This window comes from Sorex araneus, chromosome X (genome assembly GCF_027595985.1).
Source record: "Sorex araneus isolate mSorAra2 chromosome X, mSorAra2.pri, whole genome shotgun sequence".
NCBI classification, from domain to species: Eukaryota; Metazoa; Chordata; class Mammalia; order Eulipotyphla; family Soricidae; genus Sorex; species Sorex araneus.
In genome coordinates, this window is record NC_073313.1 from 266,003,644 (window position 1) to 266,014,724 (window position 11,081).

The following is an 11,081-nucleotide window of genomic DNA, read 5'->3' on the forward strand; positions in this document are numbered from 1 at the left end:
AGTGACAGTGATTTCAAATATAAATATACTTTTATCCTAATGCAATATTTATCTTGTGTGGATTTATTTTGCTCTTCCTTTTTCCCCTTGGTTTTATTCGGGGATCACACATGCTGGTGCTCAGGGCTTACTCCTGGCTCTGTGCTCAGGTATCACTTCTGCTAGGGCTTGGGGGACCAGATGGGGTGCAGGGCTCAAATCTGGTCTGGCAGCTGGTAAAGTTGGTGCCTGGCCCACGGTAGAACTGCTCTGGCACCAGCTCTTCTTTTTCTAGTTCTTTTTTTTTTTAAATGTAGGAGCTTAGGTTATTAATTTTAGACTTTTCCTTATTTCTAAAGTTAGTGTTTAGTATTAGTAATTTTCCTCTATATCTTGCTGTGTCCTATATATTTTGTTTTCTTGTTTATTATTTTCATTCTATTGCCTTGCACGCGGCCGACCCGAGTTCTAGAGCCCGGCAAGCTACCGAGAGTATCCCGCCTGCACAGCAGAGCCTGGCAAGTCCCCGTGGCACATTCGATATGCCAAAAACAGTCACAACAAGTCTCACAATGGAGATGTTACTGGTGCCCACTCGAGCAAATTGAATGAGCAATGGGACGACAGTGCCACTGCTTATCACTTGTCATCCCAATGATCCTTGATTTGCTCGAGTGGGTGCCAGTAACATCTCCATTCATCCCTGTCACGGGCTAGTGTAGCCCAATGATATCTGCTCGCTCCAGGAACACGAAGAGCCTCAAATTGTTCATTCAGGGTTTTGACGAAGAAATCTGACCATCTCGTTGGTGGGCAGCCACTCGGTCTTTTGACATCCCGTGGAATCCAGTCAGTAACAGCTCTAGTCCAGTGGTCGCCTCTGAATCGCATTACATGTCCGGCCCATCTGATTTTCGACGCCTTGGCAAACGAGACAGCATTCCCTGATTCTTGATCATCGACGGAGGTTGGAACCCTGAATTCTTTCTGTCACTTGAGTGAGACATGATACTCCTAGCATAGCTCTTTCTATTCCTCTTTGGGATACCCGAATAGCATCCTCATCCTGTTTGCGTAGGGTCCAGGTCTCCGAGGCGTATGTTAGTGCAGGAAGAATGGTGGAGTCGAAAAGATGTGCTCAGGGCTGGAGGTTCTTCATCTTCTTAACCACTTCTTTGATGCTCTTGAAGGCGTTCCATGCTGCTCTCTTCCTCCTGTGCAGTTCTGGCACCAAGTCGTTTCTCATGTTGATTTCTCGACCCAGGTACACATAGCTGCTGCATTTGGAGATATTCGTTCCATTGAGAGCAAATGGAGTGTCAGAGACTAGTTCGTTTTTCATGAGAATCATCTTGTTGAGGTTCAGCTGCAGTTCGACCTTTCCACACTGGTCGAAGTTGGCCAGCATTTGTGCAGCTTGGCCTATGTTTGGTGTTATGAGAACAATGTCATCAGCGAAGCCGAGGTGGTGTAGTTGCCGGCTGTCTATCTTCACTCCCATTCCTTCCCATCCCAGTCATCGCATGATGTTCTCGAGGGCGACACTGAAGAGTTTCGGTGAAATGGTATCACCCTGCTGAACTCCTCTCTTTACGTCCATGATCACTTCTTTGTAGAATGGTGAGATCCTGGTGGTGAATCTGTAATACAGCTCGAGGAGGATCTTGATATACTGAGTTTGAATGCCCTGTTTGGCTAGGACTTCGATGACCGCTTCATTCTCAACAGAATCAAAGGCCTTCTTGAAGTTGATGAATGTTAGACAGAGTGGCATCTTGAACTCTCTCGAAACTTCGATGACTTTTGTCACCGTGTGTATATGGTTCATCGTGCTGAATTCTTTTCAGAATCTGGCTTGCTCACGTGGTTGTCCTTCATCTAGTGTTCTGCCTATTCTCTTCAGGATGACACAAGTGAACAACTCATAGATGATGAACAACAGGCAGACTGGGCGATAGTTGTCAATGTCGTAGATGTCTCCCTTCTTGTACAACAGAACAGTCCTGCTGGTTTTCCATTGGGACGGAACCTTGCATTCGTACAGGTAGTGTGTGAAGAGCTGAACCAGTGTATTGACGAGTACTGGTAGCAGATTCTTCAGGTGTTCAGGTCTAACCTTGTCTGGACCCGATGCTGTTCACGTCTTTACCGATGAAACGGCGTGTCGGATTTCTGAAGGGAGAACGTTGGGAATGACATATCCATTCTGCAGAATTTGGTATGTGGGCAGGTAGACATGGCTGTCGAAGAGATCCAAGTAGAAGTCATGAATAATCCTCTCCATTGCATTTCTGGAAGATGTGATAGATCCATCAGGATGTCGGAGTGCAGTGCTTATATATTACATTTTTATTTTTATTATATTTTATTGGAAACTTCATTGCTGATCTGTGGATCATTTAAAAGTGCAACTGAGAGTAATTTCTACATGCTTAGAGATTTCCTTATCTTTGTTATTCATTGTTAATTTAAATCCATTTCTATTGTGAATTGTCTACCTATGATTTCAATGACTTAAAGTTTATTTTATGGTCCAGAATATGATATATCTTTTTGTTATTGGATGAAGTGAATGGTTGTACAAATCATGCATGTCCAGTCAATATTTAAACTTATTTTTTATCAAATGATAAGGAAGAAGTTTTGTTCATAGTAGCAAGATGGTAGCACTGTAGCACTGTCATCCCGTTGTTCATTGATTTGCTCGAGCGGGCACCAGTAACGTCTCCACTGTGAGACTTGTTACTGTTTTTGGCATATCGAATATGCCATGGGGAGCTTGCAAGGCTCTGCCTTGCAGGCCAGATACTCTCAGTAGCTTGCTGGGCTCCTCGAGAGGGATGGAGAAATTGAACCCAGATCAGCCGCGTGCAAGGCAAATGTCCTACCCGCTGTGCTATCACTCCAGCCCCATTATTACAGGCAATAAAGAGTGATATGTCAGAAAAAAGGCTTAAATAGGGGCTATTCCTGGCTAAACTTGACCCAGCAGAACAGACCTAATGGCCTGGTGCTCGTTGGGGATTTACGTAGTGCTGGAGAATCAAACTTGGTCTTGCAAGTACTAGGTTCTACCACTTGAACCCTATACATGACATCAGGAAAAAAAGCTTGTTCTTCTTATCTCTGCTACCTTCTCTGAATAGCAGAGCAAAACTGTACAAATGAATAAGAGACATAAGATACAGATTCCAAGAAATGCATGTTAAAAAGATTAGATCCCATACTTAATGCTACTGTAGAACTTATACAATAAAAAGTAATAAACATTTAAGTACTTAGAAATGCAGCTATTCTTGAAAATTAAATGAGATTCTTCTAACTCTTAAAAAAATGAGATACAGTCAATAAAGTAAAGGAAATTCCTGTGAAATTCATTGGCAATCTGAATTATTTAAAACTTGCTTTCAGAGTTTCCATCTTTATAGCAGACAGTTAAAGATATTGATTTGGAAATGTGTTAGTTTAGATGATAAAGAAAAAAGTAGTGATTACACTTAAAAACTAGCAACAGTATGGTAGGTTTAGAAAAGACACTTTGGGGGTGCATCATTTTCTACGATGTTTCTGGAGGTCATTTTGTGGGTACATATAAGTGTCGTCAAACATGTCTATTCTTTGATTTAATTGATCTACTCTTTGAAATATAACCAGAATAATTTGGGATGTTGTCAAAGAGTTAACTCTAGGCCTTTCAATGAAGCACAGCTTAGGAAGTCTGATACTAGAAGGCTGACTGAATAAATCATCAGGGACAGATACCTGTGTTCTAATAACAATTTTGAAGGACTACATTTATAGCCTCTAAAGTGAATATGATTGGGAAGGAGTTGTTTGGATTACACATGGTAGTGCTCAGGGGTCACTCCTGGAAATGCTCAATGGACCATAGGTAGTGCTGGGGTTGAGCCCCATCAGCTGCATGCACTGTGTAAGTGCCTTCACCCTTGGGCTCTGCCTGGCGTGAGGTCCTTTGGGCATTGAGGATGGGTTCATGTATCAACTTGTTTCCAGGGTGCTTCTTGGGTGCGGGGACTATGGATTCTGGCTAACCTTAGTTTTCTTTAGCTGCCTTTTTGTAGAATGAAAGTGTATTCTGCACTTAGGAGTTCACATTACTTGTGTAATAAAATCCAGCAGAACCATGGATTTTTGTTGGTTTTTTTTTTTTTCCCTCTTCTACAAAGTTAGAGATCACTTATCTCCATAAGAGAGCCACGGCTCCAAACAAGCTAAAAGTGTTGTCTAACAGGTGGACAACGTTTTATCTTAATGATAGCTCACCTCCCTCCCAGCTTTTACCCAGAAATGCCCTTTTTTTTGCCCGGGAAAAGTAGGGCTCTAGCTTTGTCTGATGGTGTTCCCGCCCCTGTTCCAAGTGGTGGCAAATTGCTTTTTATTCTTCACCTTAGGCTTTTTGCAATACAAATACACTCTTAGGGTCATGATTAATGTGTTTTAATGGGCTATCCATTTTAAAAATCAATGAAAAGAATTTACATTAAAAATAGAAGGCAATTAGATTGATTCGGATGACCTATTTTTAATCAAGCCCATTATTTATGGATCTGAGTACTCTCAAGATTTCTTTCTCTGGAGCATCAAGGACCATCTCTTCTGTTATTAAGTGTAAATAATTTTAGAGCAGGAGGTGTGGGGTGAATTGATAATTTGTGAACTCTCTTTTAAAAAATCCACCTTTGATTATTTTTTAAAAAATTTAAAAAATTTTATTTTAAATTTATAAAGTTGTCTGCAATAATTTATTACATTTAATATTCAAACACCAATCCCATCACCATTGTACCTTCCCGCCACCATATTTCAAATGTTTCCACCCCAAATCCCAAACCGTGTCCCCCAAAGCAGAACTAAAACAAATAATTTTGTATTGCTTGTTATGAATCACTGTCACTGTCACTGTCATCCTGTTGTTCATCGATTTGCTTGAGTGGACACCAGTAACATCTCCATTGTGAGACTTGTTGTTACTGTTTTTTGGCATATCGAATACCCACGGGGAGCTTGCCAGACTCTGCCATGAGGGCGAGATACTTTCAGTAGCTTGCCAGGCTCTCCGAGAGGGGCGAAGGAATAGAACCCGTGTCGGCTGTGTGCAGGGCAAATGCCCTACCTGCTGTGCTATCACTCCAGCCCCCAAAAGGTAAGATACTTAAAAAATAAGTTACTGGCCCCAGAATCAAACAAACAACGCTCCTCCTCCCCCCAACAAACAAAAAAACTCAAACAAAATCCAGAACAGGAAGTTTGAAGACCAGGGATATAGTTCAAAGCACTAGAGAACAACGTTTGCATGTGGGAATCTTGGGTTTGATCAGTGGCTCTACACAGTCCATGAGCACTATGCTGGGAGTAGCCCTGAGAACTTCTGGGTGCACCTCAACCTCAATAAATAGCAAATAAAAAACGAAGAACCCCATTAAACACACAAAAAAGACAAATATGGTTCTATTTCTATAAGACGTATGGATTATAATCCGCTAAAAATGATCCAGTAAAGTTTCCTCAGAGGAAACTGTGTGAAGATTGTTGTATTTCATCCCAGAATAATTAAGCCCTTGTATAAGATATTATTAACATGTTTGTTAAACTCAATCAAATGTTGTGTGCTACTCTTGGCACATCAATGGTGTAGAGTATGAGAGGTTGTGTGGCCACAAATGCGGCCGTGTGCTCCAGGAATTCTAAAATTTACAAAAAATCCACCTTTGGAACATCTCTTTATTCTTTCCCTTGCTTGCTGTACTCCTTCTTCCCTCTCATGATTTCCTGGAGTAAGTGTAATAGGTACAGAAGACACTCTGCTCTGCTTTTTGAAAACTGTGAGTCTAGTTATTACTCAGAACTGCCTGTATTTTGTAGTGCTAATGTTTCTATGGGCTATCTTTTTATATTTAACCAGTGTCATCACGATTTCTAATCTTGTTTATTGAAAGAAATGAGAATTATTTCTGTGTCTCTCATGTATCCTAATTGTTTCTTAGCATAGAAATAAAGTACAAAGTTGAGTTTAAAAAGGATTCTTGTTTTCTCATCTTCTACACTTTAAATATCTCAGTTATATTCCAGCTTAATTTTTCCCCTTCTGAGCAGGATGTATATTTTACATACATCCTTTATAAAGATATTTTTGTTTTGTTTTTGGGCACACCCAATGGTGCTCAGGGCTTACCTGGCTCTATACTCAGGGATCAACTCCTGGTAAGCTTGGGGGATTATTTTGGGGACTTGAGGAAAACCTGGGTCAGCCATATTCCAGGGAAGGACACTACCTGCTGTACTATCACTCTGGCCCCTAAAATTTTAATTCTATAGTTTTGAAAGTTTTGAAGAGAAGAAAGTAATTTCCACTTGATATTGACTCTTTTCTAGGGTCTATGAGTATCCATTTTTAAATCACATGTTAAATTAACTGTGAAAATGTCATATACTGTGTTTGCTATTTTGAAATTAGTAATATAATTTGCTAATACTCAATGAAGAAGAAGAAACCACACAAATCAAACTGTTCTCAGGAGGTTGGGAGGGGGCACTGAGGATTTTTGGCCAACCAGGCTGGCGGATCATACAAGGGCTTGAGAATGTGACGCTATTAAGGCCATGTAGAGCCAGAGATTTCTCGGGCCACTCTCACAGGGCTGAGGGCCCCCCCAGGGCCACAACCGGTGGTACTCTGGGGCCTCAGCATCGCTTCCTGTGATGCTCAAGGGGACCTAGGCGTGGCGCATGCTCAGCATTCATCCTACCTCTGTGCTCTCTCCTGGCCCCTGTATTCCCTGGAAAAGCTTGAATTGCCCGTCTTCAACGATGTTACATATGACTCATTTCTTAAAAGTGGAATTTTTGAGTCTTAAGCTTTGTTGGATAGCACAAAATGCAACCATTGCACAACGATGTCTGGGCACAATTCAAAGTACGGTTCCCTCTGGGTATTGGTTGTCCCTACTGTGTTTTTATAATAAAGAATCACATGCATTTTCATCCCTTACTTCCTACACCTGTTCTGTGCATGTGGCATTGATTCTCTTTGTGTGGTCCTGAGGCTGAAACAGAAGCTCAGGATGGAGCTCACGTGCGCAGGGCCACCCCTGGGGCTGGGGTCTGGGGCTCACTCGCTAGTAACCTCCCAGTGCTCCCAGCCTCAATCTGTTTCCAGTGTTCTTCTGCCCTCTAGGATGTTGGACTCCAGAGAAGGAACTGGGAATTCTCACAGTCTCCAGACCTTAGGGTCAACTAATTGCTTTGTTTCCTCTCATGTAAACAAGGGGGTCCTGAAATGAGGGGAGTTGTCTCTGGAAGTGAAAACAAGACACCTGCTTGCCCTCAGATTATCACAACCCTAACTGGGAAGATTTTCAAGTGGACTGATACTGTGGTCAGCTGGGATGTTTTCTTGGGTGGGCAAAGCAGGTCAAAGGAGGGACACTTATCTCTTCCTCAAACTCTAGACTTCTTATTTTTAAAAGTTAAGAGAAAGATTCATATTTTTTCAAGAAGCCAGTCAACCAAAATGACATTAGGAACAAACCCACCTTTGTTCTAGCCTGATGTACAGAAATCAGGATTCAGGTATTGGTTGTGCTGATTTCTTAGCTCCTGTCTAAAGTCTGAACAATTCAGAGTTCAGCTGTGAGTGGGGAAGACAAAGAAGTGTGTCCACTGGGGTCCATCTCTGAGAACATTATTTGAGCATTACTTCCAGGATTGGGGCGATCTCTGATGATTTTTCTTCTTTTACTTGGAGTGTTTTTTGGATGAGATGCATTTCCAGAGAACAAAGTGGAAAAGGCATGTCAAAGATGACCAAACCAAACCATTTGCTCTTAAATACAATAGTTGGTATATCCAAAGATCTGAAAACTGAAGATCAAGAAAGGACTTCTGTCTACTGCTCAACCAAAATGACATTGGAACCTATTTGGTTGCCTACCAGGATACTTAAGTAGCTGTGACGTCATGCCCTGGACCTTCATTTTCCCTGGTGGGTTCACTGGTGAGTCAGTGCTGATGACCCCTGGAGGTCCTCATCCCCAGTGTCCTGTGTCCATCCCATCCATTCCTGATCACAGTGCCATTTGCAGGGCTGACACACACACCTTCCCTCTGGAGTAGGCACTTCCCACCTCTCTCCTGGGTGCTTCTAGGAGGATGGTTGCACCACCTCCTCCCTCACTTATAAAAGGGTGTCACTGAGTTCCCAAATGACCCATCAATTCCATTTTTGGCACCTACCCCATGTGCCCCCAAGTTCCATTCTTAAAAGGCATTTTCACACCTATGTTCATTGCAGCACTATTCACAAGAGCCCAAATTTGGAAACAACTCAAGTACTGAAGGACAGATGAGTGGATAAAGAAACTATGGTGCATAGACACAATGGAATATTACTTGGTTATAAGAAAAGATGAGATCGTGCAGTTTACTGCTGCATGGATGAGCCTGGAGAGTATCATGCTTAGTGAAGTTAGCCAGAAGGAGAGGGACAGATACAGAATAATATCTCTCATATTCAGGCTATTAAAAAGCCTGGTAAGGAAATAACAAATGCCCAAAGGCAATTGAGAACTGGTCTTTGTTAGGAAGATTATCATCGGAGGGGGTGGTGGGGAAGGGAAACTGTGACAGTTGTGGGGGTAAAGGAGCACTCTGGTGGAGGGTGTGGTGGTGTTGGAACGACTCATGTAAGAAATCCTATGTCCACAGTATTGTAAACCACAGTGTTTAAAATAAAATTAAAAAATTTAAAGCCAAGTAAAACCCACCCTTGATGGAAATATGCTTGAGTTTTTTTTTAGCCTAGTTGCCCATATTTTTTTTTACTTTTCAGGATCCTGTCCAGCCTCTCAGATGACATTTCCTTCCTGAGTCTCCTTCGACTCTTGGCGTTGACATGGTGGTGACCGTTGGTAGACTTCTGGTGTTTGGAATGATCTGGCGGTTCTGAGAAGTTTGGTGCAGATCTTGTGTGGCTCAGTCCTCTAGGGGAGCTGGCAGCTGTTTGGCGTCTAAATTAGACTGAGCTTCTGGGCTGGGGGAGGAAGCCCACCGAGGTCCATGAGGCATGGTCGCATTTTCACAGCAAACCTTCCTAACTATCAATCTGAGTGATCATGGTTGCTGTTGAACTTGATGCTGAACTGGCCAGGGAGTAACTCTTCTCTCCCTTCCCATCTCTCTGTCTCTGCTCTTTGGAAGAAAGTCACGGTGTGCAAAGGGACCCCCTTGATTTCCTTCATAAGCCACCTGAGCTTTCTCTTGGATGTACTTCTACATGAGAGATTCATTTGCTCTGCCTCACCATTTAGTCGTATGCATAGACATGAGGAAACCTATTTTATACTTTGCTTTTGTTTTGGGGCCACACCTAGCCATGTTTGGCACTCAATCCTGGCTCTGTGCTCAGGGATCACGTCTGGAAGGAATGTATGGGGGACCATACAGGGTGCCAGGGATTAAAGGTGTTCAAGGCAAGTGTCCTTCCCACTGTTGAGTCTCTCCGGTCCCCTCTTTTATACTTTAGATTGTAGTCCTCTGTTGTTTTATTCTGTTACTTAAGTTGCTGTGACTTGAACATCTGGGCACTTCTGCTGTCTCCTGTATTCCCTTGTCGTACCCCACCAGTGTGTCTGCTTTTGAACTCTTCTTAACTTTCTGGCACTATGAGATATGCTTCTGTCCTTACTCTGATTTTATTGAGAAACTTGTCCCCATAGTTTATTTTTTGTAAGTGTTATAACACACACGTATATTATATATATTTTTGTTTGTTTTGTTTTGTTTTTGAACTACACCCAGGGGTCCTTTTGGGGCTCCTTCTGTCTTTGTGCTCTGGTACCACGTGGTGTAGGGGTGTGAACTCAGGCCTTCTACATGCAAAACATACACTTGAACCCTTTGACCTACCCGTTTGGCTCTTTAAAGGTGTCATTCCTAATCACTCCATGACATTCTACTGCTTTTCTGCACCCAGAGGAAGTGAACCATTCGGATCTTTAGAGTCTATTTTGTTAAGTGTTGTATCTGCTATGAACTTATTTATCCTTAAAATATATCTAAATTTTAGGTAATTTTCTTTGGCTACATTGCTAGAAGGAGAGTTATGCAACTGTGTAAGATTTGAAAGCTTTTAATAAGTAATGTCAAATTGCTGTCCAGAAAGCATGGTCCAACCTGCTTTTCCATTACTGGGCTATGAGCGCCCCAGATTTCTTGTCCCTGTTTCCTTTTCCTTCATAGACACCGATCATGACCACTCAAAAAAAATTATCAAATGCATCTTTTTGTAAGGATGATTTGTATTTCCTGAAAACTAGCTGGACAGAGCACTTTTCCGATTAGTTCTTGATGTCCAGTATTGTCTTCTTATTTTACTTATTCATTTTTATACAAAAGATCAGACAGTTAAAGGTTTCCTTCCCTGAGCTTGCTTTTGTTTTAAATTGTGGATAATTTTTAATCTTTTAAAATGGGCAAAGGTCGGAAGTCACTCCCTTGACCCGCCCTCGGTGCCATCTTGCCACAACCAGCAGCAAAGAATCCGGGCCATTCCGGCAGCACCGCAAGCCGGAGATTGCTCCGGACCCCAGACCGGGCCAACAACACCCGGATGCCAGACAGAGAAGGTACAGGTACAGCCAGCATGCCTTCTCCAGATGGAACCCCGGAGACACTGAGCTTCTACTAACACGGCTCCGGTATGTGGGACTGGGACATCTCCAAACCATGCGGCCATGACCTTTCCTGATATACAAAAGATATGCTCAGGAATGGCTCCACCACCCCTGAACGTCCATTATCCCGGAGGCACAGAAACCAATCTCAGAATGCAGCGGTTGCTGACAGATATACTCCTGGACTCTGAACTAAGCTATGGCCCCACACAGCCCTGGAGGGGAAGGGTTTCTGTCCCATGGCCTTTCCCCCTCTGGACAGCATGGTGACCGCCAACGTTCAGAACCAATTGGACAGAGAGGTAGGGGTTTTCAGTGATGAGACACATGGGGAATCTTGCGATGGGGGAGGCAGAACCGGCCCTGCCTCCTGCCCAAATGAGACCCCGAGCGGTCGCCTATGAACAGCTC